The 18,808-nt window shown below is 42.7% G+C and overlaps 1 protein-coding gene across 2 annotated transcripts in view; it reads right to left on the bottom strand.

Moving 5' to 3' along the window:
• mrtfbb (myocardin related transcription factor Bb) overlaps window positions 1–11,120 on the bottom strand; it is a 47,226-nt gene extending 36,106 nt beyond the window's left edge. Inside the window, exon 1 of one of the 2 annotated variants that reach the window (XM_020050930.2) lies at window positions 10,969–11,120. The gene's annotated coding sequence lies outside the window, so the exon portion shown is untranslated. Of the gene's footprint in view, window positions 1–4,813; window positions 4,966–10,968 lie in introns of those variants that run through there. The other variant, XM_020050929.2, reaches the window with a different exon arrangement.
• Between the last annotated feature and the right edge of the window lie 7,688 nt (window positions 11,121–18,808).

Genomic DNA, 18,808 nt, shown 5'->3' with positions numbered 1-18,808 from the left:
TGGTGTTCTATGGTGAATGCCAATCCCTAACCGTAACCCTCATGGAGTCTGTTTCTGACAGTCAGAAACATGCACAACACTAGCCCAGTGGAGGTCATTTTGTAGGGCTCTGGCAGTGCTCCTTTTGTACCTCAGCACAAAGGAGCAGATACCGGTCATGCTGCTGGGTTGATGCCCTTCAATGGCCCTGTCCAGCTTGTGTAACGGCCCGTCTCCCGGTATCTACTACATGCTCTTGAGACTGTACTGGGAGACACAGCCTGTGTGGATGTAGCATCCTGGAGGAGCTGGACAACCTGTGCAACCTGAATGGGCTGCAGGTACCGCCTCATGCCAGTAGTGAAAAGCACACGCAAAACTAGCGAAGAGCCAGTTGTCACAAAGTGCTTTACAGAGACACCGGGCCTTAAACCCCAAGCAGCAAACAACAGTAGTGTTGGATTTCAGTGGCTAGGATATACTCCCTAAGAAGGTCAGCCTGTTAGTCCTCAGACCATACGCCGCACACTGCATCAAATTGGTCTGCATGGCTGTCGTCCCAGAAGGAAGCCTCTTCTAAAGATGATCCACAAGAAAGCCCACAAACAGTTTGCTGAAGACAAGCAGACTAAGGACATGGATTACTAGAACCATGTCCTGTGGTCTGATGAGACCAAGATGAACGTATTTGGTTCAGATGGGGTCAAGCGTGTGTGGCGGCAAACCAGGTGAGGAGTACAAAGACAAGTGTGTCTTGCCTACAGTCAAGCATGGTGGTGGGAGTGTCATGGTCTGAGGCTGCATGAGTGCTGCTGGCACTGGGGAGCTACAGTACATTGAGGGAACCATGAATGCCAACATGTACTGTGACATCCTGAAGCAGAGCTTGATCCCCTCCCTTCGGAGACTGGGCCTCAGGGCAGTATTCCAACATGATAACGACCTCAAACACACCTCCAAGATGACCACTGCCTTTCTAAAGAAGCTGAGGGTAAAGGTGATGGACTGGCCAAGCATGTCTCCAGACCTAAACCCTATTGAGCATCTGTGGGGCATCCTCAAACGGAGGGTAGAGGAGCGCAAGGTCTCCAACATCCACCAGCTCTGTGATGTTGTCATGGAGGAGTGTAAGAGGACACCAGTGGCAACCTGTGAATCGGAGTGTGTTGCTGTGGCAAAAATAATATACAAAATATTTACAAAAATGTGAGGGGTGTACTCCCTTTTGTGAGATACTGTATATATATATATATATAAAAAAAAGATTTTGTCCTAGGACATCATTGAGCACAACATAGAACCGCAGAGCAGAGTATATAGTAAGATAAAAAAAAAACTGTTTACCACAATGCTCATTTCAAATGTACACTGCTCTAAAAAATTAGGGGAACACGTAATCACCACATTATAACATCAATTAAACTGCAAGGGATATCAATCTGTCCAGCTCGCCTCATCCAGAAGAGGACTGGTCACCCCTCTGAGCCTGGGTCCTCTCTAGGTTTCTTCCTAAAATTCGGCCTTCTTAGGGAGTTTTTCCTAGCCACTGAAATCCAACACTTCTGTTGTTTGCTCCTTGGGGTTTAATGTTGGGTGTCTCTGTTAAGCACTTTGTGACAACTGCTGTTGTAAAAAGGGCTTTATAAATACATTTAATCAAATACATTTGATTGATTAAAGTAGTGAGTGTACAGCTTGTATAACAGTGTAAATTTACTGCCCCCTCAGAATAACACAACACACAGCCATTAATGTCTAAACCGCTGGCAACAAAAGTGAGTACACCCCTTAGTGAAAATGTCCAAATTGGGCCCAAAGTGTCAATATTTTGTGTAGCCACCATCAATTCCTGCACTGCCTTAACCCTTTTGGGCATGGAGTTCACCAGAGCTTCACAGGTTGCCACTGGAGTCCTCTTCCACTCCTCCATGACGACATCACAGAGCTGGTGGATGTTGGAGACCTTGCGCTCCTCTACCCTCTGTTTGAGGATGCCCCACAGATGCTCAATAGGGTTTAGGTCTGGAGACATGCTTGGCCAGTCCATCACCTTTACCCTCAGCTTCTTTAGAAAGGCAGTGGTCATCTTGGAGGTGTGTTTGAGGTCGTTATCATGTTGGAATACTGCCCTGAGGCCCAGTCTCCGAAGGGAGGGAATTATGCTCTGATTCAGTATGTCACAGTACATGTTGGCATTCATGGTTCCCTCAATGTACTGTAGCTCCCCAGTGCCAGCAGCACCCATGCAGCCTCAGACCATGACACTCCCACCACCATGCTTGACTGTAGGCAAGACACACTTGTCTTTGTACTCCTCACCTGGTTTGCCGCCACACACGCTTGACCCCATTTGAACCAAATACGTTTATCTTGGTCTCATCAGACCACAGGTCATGGTTCTAGTAATCCATGTCCTTAGTCTGCCTGTCTTCAGCAAACTGTTTGTGGGCTTTCTTGTGCATCATCTTTAGAAGAGGCTTCCTTCTGGGACGACAGCCATGCAGACCAATTTGATGCAGTGTGCGGTGAATTGTCTGAGGACTAATAGGCTGACCCCCCACCCCTTCAACCTCTGCAGCAATGCTGGCAGCACTCATACGTCTATTTCCCAAAGACAACCTCTGGATATGACGCTGAGCACGTGCACTCAACTTCTTTGCTTGACCATGGCAAGGCCTGTTCTGAGTGGAACCTGTTCTGTTAAACCGCTGTATGGTCTTGGCCACCGTGCTGTAGCTCAGTTTCAGGGTCTTGGCAATATATTTCTGGCCTAGGCCATCTTTATGTACAGCAACAGTAATTTTTTTCAGATCCTCAGGGAGTTCTTTGCCATGAGATGCCATGTTGAACTTCCAGTGACCAGTATGAGGGAGTGTAACACCAAATTTAAAACACCTGCTCCCCATTCGCACCTGAGACCTTGTATGACACCAGGGAGGGAAAATGGCTAATTGGGCCCAATTTGGACATTTTCACTTAGGGGAGTACTCACTTTTGTTGCCAGCGGTTTAGACATTTATGGCTGGGTGTTATTTTGAGGGTACAGCAAATTTACACTGTTATACAAACTGTACACTCACTACTTTACATTGTAGCAACGTGTCATTTCTTCAGTGTTGTCACATGAAAATATATACTCAAATGTGAGGGGTGTACTCACTTTGTGAGATACTGTATATATAAGTAAGTAAAGTGGTTTTCCATTGTTTTATGGCTAACTGATTTAGCAGTTTAACCAATATGGATTCCAGCTTTAAATGTCCAATCCCCTATTCATGACGTACACCAAGTGAGGACACCCGTGGCAGAATGAGAAGGAGCAGAAAGAGGCCCATGCCTGATAGACCTAACACATTAAAGTTTGCATCTCATTGGAGTGTGTTGCTGTGGCAACACTGATTACAGAGCAGAGTGCAGTGTCCGGACTAAACAATAACAGAACAGGTATTAATAGACCAGGGCCTCTCCACTGGAGAGGCAGCCCTGATATATGAAAAACAGGCGAAACACTGAAGCCCCCTGTGGATTTTACATGTTCTGTCCCTTCAGGGGGATTGTGACGCAAAATGTCTCCTGGTAAAGTGGATGTAAATCTCAGTTTAAAAGTTGTACAATCTGATGAAAAATGTGCCAATTCAATGGAGCCAGAATCAGATTTTTTCCTGGATGAAGTTACTCTTTTAATCAAGATAATTTTGGTTTAACTAACATCCAACAATCATGAACTGAGCCTCTGTGAATTTATTTTCCTGTAATCAGCATACTCAGGATGGCATCCTTTCCATTGAGTAACAGCCCTACTACACAACGTTCATTGCCATTAATCATTGAAGGAACGTATCCTTTTAAATCAATAAAAGCTGTGTTCTGGTTTTGGTAGAATGTTACACTAACACAGGACTGATACCTGGACAATGCATTGTGAGCAGCACAGCTTTACTGTCACTGGAAACCAAGTAATGGTATTACTAGCATGTGACAATGTATCTTCCCACAGATGCATGAAACAGATGTTTTTTACTCCAGAAAATTACAATCAAGAGACAAATGGGAGGCCATAAGAATGTCCGGAAAATAGGTGTCAAAATTGATTGAAAAGCTTGTTGTGTATTCTTGAGTACAAAACTTGAATACTACAGCAAGGATTTGAATCGACATGACCTACTGCCAGTGAAATGATTCACAATAATTTAGAACAAATATTAGTGTATATTTCAACTGTTAGGAAACAGCTATTGCATAGGGTACAAAATGTACCACAAAGTTATGCCCCTAGTATGCATGAAGCAACCTCTGCTGGTTATGAGGCCACAGCTCAAAGCTTGCCTCATCCGAGTTTGCATGGGGTCCTCTGAATTGGGATGTGCCATGTCACCAACCAGGGCAGGAAGTGAGCAACCTGGTGTCCATAGCTAAGCACAGTGTCAGCGTAGTGAACATTCCACCCTATCCCAGAGGATAAAAGAGTACACAGTGTTTGTTGTGCATTTGTGATCAAGCAGATGCAATTTTGTGATGAAAAGTTGCTAAGCAACATCAAATCCAATCAGAATGGGTTGATTCTAACCTAGCATGGGACACCAAGCCTGTGATTGATTGCTATCTGGCATTGTTCATGTTCAGATATAAAACATTTATGTAAATCATGAGTAAAGACAGACGGTAAGAAAAGGTACATCGGACATAAAACTAGGGAATGTTAACAGATTTGGAAACAGTGGAATATAGACCAGATCAAAATTATTATAATGTGGTGTAAATTTAAGCAAGAAACAGTATGTTACCACACTACATTTCAAAACAAATCTGAACTAGAAGAAACACTGTGACTCACCACCAGTAAGCCAGACAAGGTCAACTGTACGGCTAAAAATAGCTGATATTATTGCCAGAAAACGCAGCAAAAGAAACAAAAGCAAAAAAATCATTTTTCATGTGTGTCTCAGGACCTATAGGTCTTAGCGCACTCAGGACTACACAAAAGCCCACTGTGTGAGACTTTCTCTGGCACCACCACCGAAAGGGGGAGGGCACTTTCTTAACCTTTCTTCCCCCAGACCCTGGCCCCTGAAAATTCCCCCATGTCAACACTGTCAATTTCCCATTGGTCTAATAAATTCTTCTGTGTCCCTGACTGAGAATTCACACAAGACCCCTGTAGGGCCCAGGCGACGGAGCGCAACGCTGCACTCTGTGTGTGCTCAGTGGAGGAGGGGGAAGCTGGGCCAACAGACTACAGACAGAAATAGCCTGCCGCTTGGCCACTGGCATGTCGGGACTCATGGCGTAGGCCTTGGAGGAGGGGGTACATGTTTTGGTCTTCAATCACAGTGGGGGGTGGGGGGGTCCTCTCCAGATGACATGTTTTTATTCAAACAATGTTACTGGGAGAGCGTGAGGTATTCATTTAATCTAACTGAAATAACTGATGATGAAGTAACAAGTCAGATACTACTGCAGTGACACAGTTAGACTACACATTGACCTTTGACCAAATATTACCAAATGGGGATGTATGCCCCAGAAGACCAGGCCTATTGATGCCACTGCTGCACACCGATTAGCCCAGAACTAATTGAAGACACACACATTGAAAAGGAAAGTGTTGAAACACTTCTTGCTGAAAGAACTGTAGGTCAGACTAGTAGGTAAGTCTGTTGGCACAGGCCTTTACAAACTTTACACACCTAGATTATTTTTGCAAAGCTCTGTCAAGTTCCTTGGGCAGCATTGATGGAGAACAACCTTGAAGTCATGCCAAACATTTTCAAATGGACTTAAGTTGAGTCTCCGACTGGGCGACACACCTTTTTATCCTATGCCAGTTCAATGGTCTTTGGGCTGTATGTTTTGGAATGTTATCATGCTTAAAGGTAAACTTTCATCCCAGTTCCAGCTTTTTTGCAGAGGGAAGCAGGTTTTCCTCAAGGAATTTTCTGTATTGTTACTGTAGCATTGCTCCATGAATTTCCCTCAGTCCTGGAAATTGAGAAACATCCCCATAACATGATGCTGCCAGCACCATGCTTCATAGTAATTATGGTGTTTTTTGGGTGATGTGCCATGATGCGTTCACACCAAACATAATGCTTTGGATTTAGGCCAAGGAGTTACATTTTAGTTTTGCCAGACCACAAAAACCCTTTGCACATGGCCACAGAATGAAAGTAAAGAGTCAAAGTATTCTTTCTTGAGTGAAGGCTTCTTTCCTGCCACCATACCACACAAGAAAGTTTTAACGAGTGCTTGAGATATTGTTGTCACATGCACACTTTGAATAGTTTTGTGCATAAAAGCTGGTAGCTCATTCAAAGTTGCCACTGGCCTCTAGGTGTAGGGACACCATAATTTAAACAGGGTCTTGATGGTGCCATACATTTTCAAATTCTTAATAATCACTTTGACTGTGCTCAAAGGGATATTCAGGCAGCTCACTACCCAACAATTTAACACAGGTGGATACCAATTAAGTTGCTGTGTTATTTTGAAAGTGATACCCAAGCTTATTTAGGATTGCTATTTCCAGGTTAACATTTATCTAGACATGATTTCAAAAAAGGTTTCTAATATTTATGACAGCAAATTTTTACAGGCCCCCCGGGCCATACACAATGTTGCTCAATGAGTTTCCAGAATACTTGTCTAACCTTGTGGTCACGGCAGATAGTATTCAAATTTTTGGCGATTTCAATATTCATATGGAAAAGTCCAATGACCCTCTTCAAAAAGCCTTTGAAGCCATAATTGACTCAATGGGTTTTATCCAACATGTCTCAGGTCCAACACACTGCCACAATCATACCTCAGACTTAGTCCTGTCATGAGAAATAGATATTGTAGATCTAATAATGTTCTGAGAATGAGTTCTAAACCCACAAATTGTCAGCTACACCTGATTCCCAAAAATTACTTAAGGAGCTATTTCCTGTGCTTGATCAACCAATGATGTGTACCAAAATCACTAAGAATAGCGGAAATTAAGCCTCTTCTAAAAAATGGATCCTGACATATTAAATAATTAGAGGCCAATAACGAACCTCCCGTTCCTCTCAAAATTCTTAGAAAAATGTATTTCCCAACAACTGAATGCCTTCCTGAAGACAAATAAAATTTTATGAAATGCTGTCCGGTTTCAGACCCCATTATAGTACTGATACTGCACTCGTGAAGGTAACAAATTACCTTCTAATGGCCTCAGACAAAGGTTCTGCATCCGTCCAGTTGCTTCTTGATCTTAGTGCTGCTTTTGACACTGTTAATCACTCCCTTCTCTTAGAGAGACTGGAAACCCTTAATGGGTTACATGGACATGTTCTAGTGGAAATCGTATTTATCTGAAAGATATCAGTTCGTATGTGTGGATGGCATATCCTCTGAGAGATAAAAAGGTATATTTTGGTGTTCCTCAAGGCTCGGTTCTGGGCCCATTATTGTTCTCACTATATATTCAGCCTCTGGGTGATATAATCCAGAATCACAATGTAAATTTTCACTGTTATGCTGATGTCACACAGTTATATATTTAAATGAGGCATGGAGAAGCCCCAAAATTTGCTATTTTGGAAGCATGCATTTCATATATTAGGAAGTGGATGACAGAGAACTTCTTGCTTTTAAACGCAAGAAAAACAGAAATGCTCGTTTTAGGACGCAAGAAACAAAGAGCTTTGTTGGCAGACCTCACTGTGAACCTCGACGGCTACATGGTCATATCCCAAAAAACTGTAAGAAACCTCAGCGTCAACCTTGACCCTGACCTCTCCTTTGATGAACATATCAAATGTGTCTCACGAGTTGCTTATTTTCATCTTCGAAACATTGCAAAAATCTTTCTATCAATAACTGATGCAGAAAAACGAATCCATGCTTTTGTTACTTCTAGATTAGATTACTGCAATGCTCTTCTTTCCAGTTACCCTGACAAATAAATAAATAAACTTAAATGAGTGCTGCACACAGCTGCTAGAATCCTGACTAGAACAAAAAAAGGTGAACACATTACTCCAGTCCTAGTCTCTTTACACTGGCTGCCTGTTAGAGATAGGGCTGATTTTAAGGTTTAAGATTTTATTATAAATCAATACATCGACTTGCTCCTACTTACCTCGCTGAAATAATCCAGCCATACATACCTACACATAACCTTAGATCGCAAGATACAGGCCTTTTAATTGTACTAAGAATTTCTAAACAAACAGCCGGAGGCAGGGCCTTCTCTCATAGAGCTCCACTACCTTGGAATGATTTGCCAATTAAGGTTAGAAATGCAAACTCAGTGCAAACTTTCAAGTGTCTACTAAAGACTCATCTCTACAACATGGTCGATGGTTAAGTGTAGCCTGGCCCAGGGGCGTGAAAGTGACCAGAAAGGCTTGTTATTGTCCACCCTTGCTTTCTTGCCAGGTGGGCTCTCATCGCCACTGGGATGCCCTCCCTCCAATGCCATTCGGGGGCGGAGTCACTGGCTTGTTGTTGTATCTCTGTTGCGCACTTGTGCCATTGGGCTGTACTCTGCTGCCAATACTCGGCCCCAATACTCGGTGGTTGCGGTTGGTGGGGTTCCCTTTGGTTGATGCTTGGCAATGTGGGTGGATTGATTTCCTGCCTGTTGGGCCCTGTCTGGGGCCTCCCCCAGATAGGGCAAATGGTGTCACGGACCCCCCTTTCTCAGCCCTAAGGTCTTACGCTGCTATATTATTGTGTCAGTTCTCCTTCTCCACTATACATCCTTGTAGATATAAGGAATGCATTTTCAAAATAGTCCCTGTCTCCTGCCGTTTTAAACTTAGGAGGACATGAGGTCCTGGCACACACCTGAGGATTACCAGGCTTGAAATACCTGTTGCTGTCCCTGTCCAAAGTCCTCCTGGTTGTGTTGCAGATCGAGACGATACCTGACGATTTCAGCTGCCACTAGTACTCACTGCTGTTACACTGAATTGCTGTTTACCTCCATGGATTGTCTGTGGTGCTGTGGAAATTGAATAAGTCCAGCTGCATTATTGGGATGGTGTTTATTTTTTATTACATGTGGTGGTCACTTTGGTTCCACAACAAAACACTTTAGTCTGCCAGCCCATCTGGGAGCCCACATTGGAGTTGATGTCAAACTAGTAGCTCAGAAGGTGTGAACCTGTTATTCAAACAACAGGCTTTAATTCCACTGCTCCATCCCAAACACAATATGTTTATATTGTGACTTTAAATAAATCACGTTCAGACAGAAAACATGTTGCTATTATAGTCATGTTTCATTTATGTCCATTTTGTGGTCCTATATATATCTGTATTTGAAAAGATTTGGAAATGCATTTGTTCATTAGAATAATAGGCAGTAAAAGTGCAACAGGCCCCCTGCCTGAAGATGGACAGACAACACAATAGGGCTGAGAAAACAACCCAGACCACCCGAGAACTGTCATGCCTGGCCTGCCCTCGCTTTGTACTGTGCTGCCTCACTATAAATATCCAGACTCCTTGGATCCAACAGCCTGTACAGCTATTTAGGAGCACAGTTGTGGCCTGCCAGCCTGCCTCTGTATTTTCCTCCATGAGGCACCAAGGGTTGCCATCTTGACTGATATGGGTGACTGGAGGGAAACATTCAATTAATAAACTGAACTATATAATGTAAACACAGTATAGTGTACCATATGCACACATTGCTACGTAATACATACTTGGTAGGCCAGATCAGGGCAATGTCCATGTCAATTGTAAAAGGTGGGACTGTAGAAACCTGACCAAACCACAGAAGCTACTGTATATACAACTCTACTCAAAGGCTAAATACTACTCTATTCACCAGCCTAACAAACATACATGAAAAACTGGATTAGCATGAGAACATCGACATTATACAGAATGGCTGCTTCAATAAATAGCCTTTAAATATACAAAACTGCCTTTTGTAGATTATGTAAAACTATTGTTGTTTTTTAAACACAACACCTCTTTCCATTAGCTGTATTGGGCCCAATTTAATATACCTTGCCAGATACACTTACACAAATGCCATGCATAATACCGCATCCATAACAGTACCTCAAAGATCCAGTAAATTATGAAAATAAGGTGACATTTTTGTTAACTATTCCATATCTTCTAAATCAACATACATTCTGGGACTTTCCCCGTCCATTAATTGGCTGTCATCTCCTCAGAGCAGATCGGCTTCCTGCCTCCACTGTAAAAACAGTTAAGTTGCCCTGATTACAAACATTTCCTTCCTTCATCCTTTGCAGGGCTTCTGGCTCAGCTGGATACAGTATTTACTCAGGCCGGCTGCATTGAACTCTGGGATATTTGCGTCCCACACCCAGTCAAATCCATGTGTATCACACCGGCGGCATGACAGGATGCTGGAATAGCCACTCCAGCCTATATTAAAAACGAATTTTACATATACACCATGTTTACAGAGATTTGTTTACTGGATATGATTTTAAAAACAAAATGTTCAATGACGTGTGAAACGTCTACGGACTTAAAATGTTACGCTTGTTAGCAATCATATTGCTGATACATTTAAATAATTTGCTTGAACAGTAGACTATTTGGGATATTTATGTAATGAACCTTCATGCTGACCGGTGTGGAGACAACCATTTGAATTGACAAATGCACTATGATCTCTGTAAATGATTATGTGTAAGCCGAAATCTTAACTAACTTAACTAAACTGCAGAAGTCTTGGGTAGATGGATCTCATTCAAAATAGCAGGTGTTAATAGAAAATAACAATAAGAAACGTTACATTGCATTGTTTGTGTTAAAAACTCGTCACTCATATTCGATCTTTACATGAAATCAACATGCAAATCCTGCAATACATCATAATTATACTGTCCACATTTGTCACGAAGTTTTCCATAACTGTCCGCGAAAAGTATTCACTGTTCATCACTTTCCTGCTCTTTATGTATCACCAAAGCAACCGGCGGCAGTAGTGCATCTTGAATTATTGAAACAATGTCATGCAAATCTTACCGATTTTCCGCAATGGTGCGTGGATCGAAGGAAAGAAATTGTCGCTGGTTTGAGAGAATGGGATGAATGAATGAATAAATAATTAAATATCTCTTTATTTTACTTCAGTGGAAGTGAAGTTCTTGGTCTTGGAAAAATATGGCCGCTCCTTGGCTGGAGCCGAATGGGCTAATCACACTTTTAACCCTATGATGTTTTGATAGATCTACCCGAAGTCCTCAATCAATCCAAATAAGACCTCATACTAAATTCCATTTCATTTCTCGTAAATAGCTTAAAATATATATATATATATATATTTTTTTTTTTGATTGATAATATAATTTTTTTTCCATTATATTAAGGATTTGGTTAGGCTACTATACAAGATTAGTGTTTTGCAAGAAAATAAGTTATTGCAAATAAGGCAAAGAGCTGTGCCAAAATGGGACAAAAAGAACTTCATGAATCAAATAAATAAGAATAGTTTATTCACATTTTCTGAACTGATATACTACATTCTGAATATGATTCACTATATAAAAAAAAACTTCTTAGTTTATACTGCCATCTAGTGTGTTACCAAGTTTTAATTTCTGTACAGATTTTTTTTTATTTCTGAAATACAGGCATAATGGGTAAATAATTGCATAAATGTGTTGCATTCGTCAGTGCACAAATTTAGGTTTCAGGCCGAGGTTTCATAATGAATTTAGTGTTATGTGTTGACTGCCTTGCTCAGGAACATAATTTGTTTTTCTCTCTCACTTTACCAGCTCAGTGATTCAATCTTGTAAGAGTTACTCTCTACTTCCTTGCCACCGCAATTCCTACGCTACTGCTGGAAACTTGACCGATGCTCGTCCTAGGAGGCAAAGCCCACACCACTGTCACACAATGTTGTGTGAGTCTTAATCATCCGCCCTAGAATAGCAGAAGCCAGTGGGGGGCCAGGGTAGAGTAGGCTGCCCCTTACTGAGGGGCCAAATGCTAACCCTATCACTGATGGCAATGTGTTAAGTGACTCATCTCTGTTTTCTGTCTTTTCCAGCCATGCAGCCTTTAATTCCCTCAGTGACACAGATGGCGGGCGAGGAGGAGAGGATCCAGGAGGCACGGGAGGAATCATGGAGTGGGAGTGTGTGTGTGTGTGTGTGTGTGTAACACCACAGGAGGCTATGGGGCATAGGACCATCATCAGAGCGCTGGTGGGTGGACAAGTGGAGCCTGCTGTTATCTAGACTACACTTAGTGGTGTGTCATTAATTGTAGCTTACACAGGATGGAGGCATCATTTACATGACGTATACCCAGAGAACCATTTGCCACCATGAATAGGCATTATGAGCTTTGGTACATGAGATCTAATGGAGTAAATGTGTCACAGTCTCTCAGAACAGAATGAGAAGATTAGAACACAATGTGTGTTTTCTTCTTTTCTGTTGCTATGTCACAAGGGGGCAGTAGAGTATTCCTGAATAGATGACAAGAGCTTCGTTCAACTGCCAAATATTACCAGGGCTGCTATGGAATTTGATTTCATGTGGATTTCCACTTAAAAGGGTATTTTAAACAATTGCATTGTTTATTCTTTCTGTCTAAAAGAATCAAGGTATTTATTAGGAGAGGAATTATTATTGACTGTGCCAATATTTGTCTTTTTTTTTGTCTCAGTATATGTTTTGGGTCATAGGTAGCTTACATAATGCCTCTACATCTCTGACTGGTCAATCTTACCATCAAGATGAGGTTTAATAACAAATCTGTTTAAATCACCTCCCCTGAGTGAATGCTGTGCCGAAGACTGCAGCTGAGCTCCCGAGGCCATCCGTGACGTTCAAAATATTTTACCATTTGGCTTTGTCAGTTTACCATATTCTGTATCCCGGGTACTTAAAATTAAAGATACGATTTTCAATACCCTTTTGAGACATCTAAACAATGTCGAGCAGCACAGGATTGTTTATTTCTCTTACTCTTGAAATTCACATATAATGTGTGCCGGAGGAATCCCATTGGTTGAGCGGTTGGAGCAAAATGGAACTGGGCCAGAATTCTGCAGATGTTGTCATCAATAAGGTATTTTTTTTCAAAGCTAGCGGAATCCTAATCTTCTCTGTGGTGTTAAGTGTATATGTTTTTTATTTATCTATTGTTGTTCTGTTATTGTATTGCTTGGGGTGGCAAGGCAGCCTAGTGATAAGGGCATCTGACTAGTGTCTGGGAGGTTTATGGTTCTAATCTAAGCTATTTCCAAGGTGAAAGCTATGTTTTTCTATTCCTGAGCATGGATATTAACCATAACTAACCCTACTTTCACCTCCTTCTCCTTTAACATTCCAACCAAGTTACTGCTGTAAACAGGAATTGGTTCTTAATCAACTTGCCTCGTTAAATAATGGTACAATTTTAAAGTTGTACTAGTTAGGATCATCTACTTTAAGTGCCAACTGTGCATAACTTGTTGCTAGCTGATTGTTAAAGTTGCACTCCTTCACATTATCACCTCATTGAAAGTGCCATGCTCCTTCAAAAAAACACTTTTCTGAAAAGGTGATCTCACCTAGCCTGAGACCAATCCATCTCCCAATCAAAATGAGCTTCAGGTGTGCAGGAGGTTGTTCAAGAGGAGGGATGGAGTGCTCTCTCTCTTTTAATAGGCAAGAACAGATTTCACTCTTATTTTGTCTGCTTAGCCAATGATTGGTTTGCGAGGTGATACGATTTAGCTGAAAAGAGATGGATGATCAGGTGGATGATCATGTGACAGGAGTGCTCCTTTAAGCAATTTGTCATTGTTTTGGTCATCAGTGTGGGTATTGGTGGGGAAGTGTTATTTCACCCCTGCTAAGCAGTTAGTACTAAAGCCTCCTCTTTTTTCAGTGGCAGCTGTAAGTGGCATCCTTGTCAAGTTGCAGCATTTTCACACAAAAGGAAGACTGTTGACAAAACAAAGACAGTTCTGCCAAGTTGTTCTGTAGTTTTTTGATAAAGGAAAGAGAATACATCTTTAAGACCTAGGAGTACCTAACCTGGGTATAGTAATGTAAGATTATTCTTAGATCGAATTTGGCACCGTTGTAGCATCCCTGTTCGTGAATTTTTCTACAAGCACTGACAGTTTCTGACAGAATGTAAAGGGTTTTGAATGTACAAGGTTTTGAATGTACAGGGTTTCGAATGTACAGGGTTTTGAATGTACAGGGTTTTGAATGTGCAGGGTTTTGAATGTACATGAGCAATATGTCGCTGTACATGCTAGCAGCCTACACATCTACATTGTCATAATGCGCAATTGGAATTATAGATGAATAGATCAGGGGCTATTTTTAAATAGCTTTGTTCCATTTGAGATCCGAGGCTAATCATGAAAGATCCGCGGCTATAGCCCCGGGCACCCAGGCATAACGACGCCACTGGATATATAGATTCAACTTTATTGTCATTGAACAAGTACAGTACAATGAAATGCAGTTACAACAAAATGCAGAACAGTAGCTCTACTGACAACAAGACAGTTCATCTCAGCCTATTCTGCGCCTTGACTTTTTGGCCCTGACGTGAATTAACCCAGAAAACATTGCCATTCCAACGGCTAGCTGGAAACCTTTATTCATTTCTTTCCTTCCCTTTTTTTCCTTCCATATTTTGACTTGTTTTGGAGCGTCTTCCTATTTAGAATGCGGGAATTGCACATACTTTATCTGTGCATGAGGATGTCTTATCTTTTGGAAACGCCCCTCCTGGGGCCTCATGTATCAATCGTACGTTTCTAACAAAATTCTGGCGTGTGTGGAAATCCTAAGTTTTGCGTGAACACAAAGTTATTGGGATTTATCAAGTTGGTGTACGCAACACACACATGCTTCCGTTTATAAATCAGACCCCTGTCCCGATATCTGCACTTGCCCCCTTGTGCCCATCAATTGTGCGTTCTCACTAAGGGGTGCAAGACCGTAGGGTGTTCCAATTCTGTAGTGTTGTTCTCCAGGGGTGATCATCAGCGCCCTATTGCACACTTAATGCACCCCTTCCGCAAGTGTGCATCAGACCTGACTTTGCTGTAGGCTATTACCCAGAATCGCTGTAGTGTCGTGACCTTTCGAACAGCTAACCAATGAAGAAGCAAAACGGTTGTTTTGCCACAGGTAGGACAACCAGGAAGAGTGGCGACTGTGGTGACGATCAATGGAGAAGAAATGTATTTTTAAGTGAAATTTTTCTAGTAATGTACAGGTGGTGAGTTCTGCTAAGTTTTGCAGGAGTACTGCGAAAACCACATCTACGGCCAGCGCCAGGTTCTGGTCTCCTGAGCCCAATGAAAGTGACGTATACAGAACTGTCTCAATTCTGCTCTTAACAGCTTGGGGCCCTTGCGCACTTACGCCCCTAAGTGCACTTTCAACAAGTGTGTACTTCGTGGAAGACCTTAGGGCGTAGTGCGGATATTGGGACAGGACCATATTTCATGGAAGACCTTAGGGCATTGTGCAGATATTGGGACAGGACCATACTATACTTCTGCATACGTGAACAAGCTTACGGTCTCTGCCCAAAGAATGCCTACAATATCTATATACAGTGGGGAGAACACGTTTTTGATACACTGCCAATTGTGCAGGTTTTCCTACTTACAAAGCATGTAGAGGTCTGTAATTTATCATAGGTGCACTTCAACTGTGAGAGACGGAATCTAAAACAAAAATCCAGAAAATCACATTGTATGATTTTCTAATAAATAATTTGCATTTTATTGCATGACATAAGTATTTGATCACCTACCAACCAGTAAGAATTCCGGCTCTCACAGACCTGTTAGTTTTTCTTTAAGAAGCCCTCCTGTTCTCCACTCATTACCTGTATTAACTGCACCTGTTTGAACTTGTAACCTGTATAAAAGACACCTGTCCACAGACTCAATCAAACAGACTCCAACCTATCCGCAATGACGAAGACCAGAGAGCTGTGTAAGGACATCTGGGACAAAATTGTAGACCTGCAAAAGGCTTGGATGGGCTACAGGACAATAGGCAAGCAGCTTGGTAAGAAGGCAACAACTGTTGGCGCAATTATTAGAAAATTTAAGAAGTTCAAGATGACGGTCAATCTCCCTCGGTCTGGGGCTCCATGCAAGATCTCACCTCGTGAGGCATCAATGATCATGAGGTAGGTGAGGGATCAGCCCAGAACTATACGGAAGGACCTGGTCAATGACGTGAAGAGAGCTGGGACCACAGTCTCAAAGAAAACCATTAGTAACACACCATGCCGTCATGGGTTAAAATCCTGCAGTGCACGCAAGGTCCCCCTGCTCAAGCCAGCGCATGTTCAGGCCCGTCTGAAGTTTGCCAGTGACCATCTGGATGATCCAGAGGAGGAATGGGAGAAGGTCATGTGGTCTGATGAGACAAAAATTTAGCTTTTTGGTTTGAACTCCACTCGCCGTGTTTGGAGGAAGAAGAAGGATGAGTACAACCCCAAGAACGCCATCCCAACCGTGAAGCATGGAAGTGGAAACATCATTCTTTGGGGATGCTTTTCTGCAAAGGGGACAGGACGACTGCACCGTGTTGAGGGGATGATGGATGGGGCCATGTATCGCGAGATCTTGGCCAACAACCTTCTTCCCTCAGTGAGAGCATTGAAGATGGGTCGTGGCTGGGTTTTCCAGCATGACAACGACCCGAAACACACAGCCAGGGCAACTAAGGAGTGGCTCCGTAAGAAGCATCTCAAGGTCCTGGAGTGGCCTAGCCAGTCTCCAGACCTGAACCCAATAGAAAATCTTTCGAGGGAGCTGAAAGTCTGTATTTGCCAGCGACAGCCCCGAAACCTGAAGGATCTGGAGAAGCTCTGTATGGAGGAGAGGGCCAAAATCCCTGCTGCAGTGTGAGCAAACCTGGCCAAGAACTACAGGAAACGTATCATCTCTGTAATTGCAAACATCTGTACCAAATATTAAGTTCTGCTTTTCTGATGTATCAAATACTTATGTAATGCAATAAAATGCAAAATAATTACTTAAAATGTGATTTTCTGAATTTCTGTTTAGATTCCGTCACTCACAATTGAAGAGTACCTATGATAAAAATTACAGACTTCTACATGCTTCAGTTGATATTCCTCTACCAGCTTTTCTGAAATAGCATGGTATTTCTTCAAATCAACCGCTAGGTTGAAATTTACGCACGCAGACTTTCCTGTCAAGTTCAACATTGATAAATGCCAACTTTTGCGTCAAAACTAGCGTACGCATGGTTTACACAACATATTTGTGCATATGCACGATTGATACATGAGGCCCCAGGTCTCTGATCACTACTTTGTCTCCTTTGCTCTTTCTCTCTCATCAAACTCTACGGACTCAGCTCCTGTCCAGATGGACCTTTCGTTGTTTCGTTGTACCAAGTTCATCTCTTCCGTTATACAATTTCTCTCTTTGAGTAAATCTACCATTTTATCTCCTGGTTCTGCCTCTTCAACCCTACTCTCCCTGGTCTCCACATCCTATTACTAGTCCCTTTCCTCCAAGCCAGCTGGCCTGGTCCCCCCTTACTGCTCTGTGGCTTAGTGAGTCACCCCATCAGCCTTTCACACTCTCCTTGCCACTTTACCTCTATCTGCTGCAATAACCACTTTCCATCACTCCAAATCTCAAGCTCCTTACTTTAACCCCAGGTAAGTCCTTGTCAGCTTGCTCCTCCACCTCCTCCCCCTCAAACCTCCCTCTGTGTGGATGTCTTAAAAAGAAGGTTGATTACATCCACCCCTCATTCTGGTCCACTGGTCCCTCACACAACAAACTAATCTGGCACATTAAAATGTTGCTCCACTCTCTCCTCTTTCACCCTGCTGTTCTCTATATCACAGGAGTGACTCACTCCCGCAGGGTCATGCTCTACAGCAAGTATAGAGGATAACCGTATATACTAATCCAGATATTTGTCATCTCACATCCAAACTCACTGTTTGTAGTTGGTAGTTTATGTAATACCGCTGATTTATCTGGTGTCCTGTTTAACCTCAGGAGGACATGAGCACTGGGACCATGCCTCCGGACTACCAGGCCTGATGACTCGTAGCTGTACCTGTCCAAAGTCCTCCTGTTTGTGTTGAAGATCTAGTTGCTGCCTGATGATTCCTTCTGTCACTGCCCACAGCCCACCTGGTCGTCCCTGTCCTTGTCCAGTTGTTTGTACAGCTGATCTGGATTCTGTTTAAAGACTCTTGACACAACTCACATGCATTTATTGTCCTGCTGGTCATTTAAACATGCCAAAACGTTGAGGAGGCCCAAATGTTCCTGTTCTCGTATAATCTTCACCTGGCACAGTCAGACTGGCCACCCCTTGGTCTGGCTCCTTTTCGTAAGTTTGGAGTTTTTCCTAGCCACTGAACACTGCAGCCAGCCGGATGGTCACCCAGCTCCACCATGTAATCCACTGGCTTCCAGTTGGAGCTCACATCCACTGAAAGACTATGGTGCTGGCTTATGGAGCTTCAAGGAGGACCGCCTCTCCCTTCATTCATTCGCGGTCAAACCCTAAATTCTGCCGAGTGCACCGCCCTCCATGGGAAACCAGGGTCATACCGTGACCAGGATTTGAACCCATCCCATCTCTAAGAGAGGGCCAGTCCTCAGCCCAGTCAAAACTCATTGGCCTGAGGCCCAAACTGTGCAATATTTATCTCCTTGAAGCTAGAACAGCAGAGGCCCAGTCAAGTCCTAGCTCGTTTCTTGAAAACTTGTCCAATCCTATATTTTGAAAAGATAACAGAAATAGGTTCACGTTTCTATAATTTGCATCTAAACATGTGTCCACATCTGGCCATTTACCTTTCCCCGGCATGTTAGAATTCT

This window comes from Esox lucius, chromosome 11, assembly GCF_011004845.1.
Source record: "Esox lucius isolate fEsoLuc1 chromosome 11, fEsoLuc1.pri, whole genome shotgun sequence".
Lineage (NCBI taxonomy): Eukaryota > Metazoa > Chordata > Actinopteri > Esociformes > Esocidae > Esox > Esox lucius.
The sequence above is the reverse complement of the archived record's forward strand: the minus strand, read 5'-3'. Positions and strand labels throughout refer to the sequence as shown.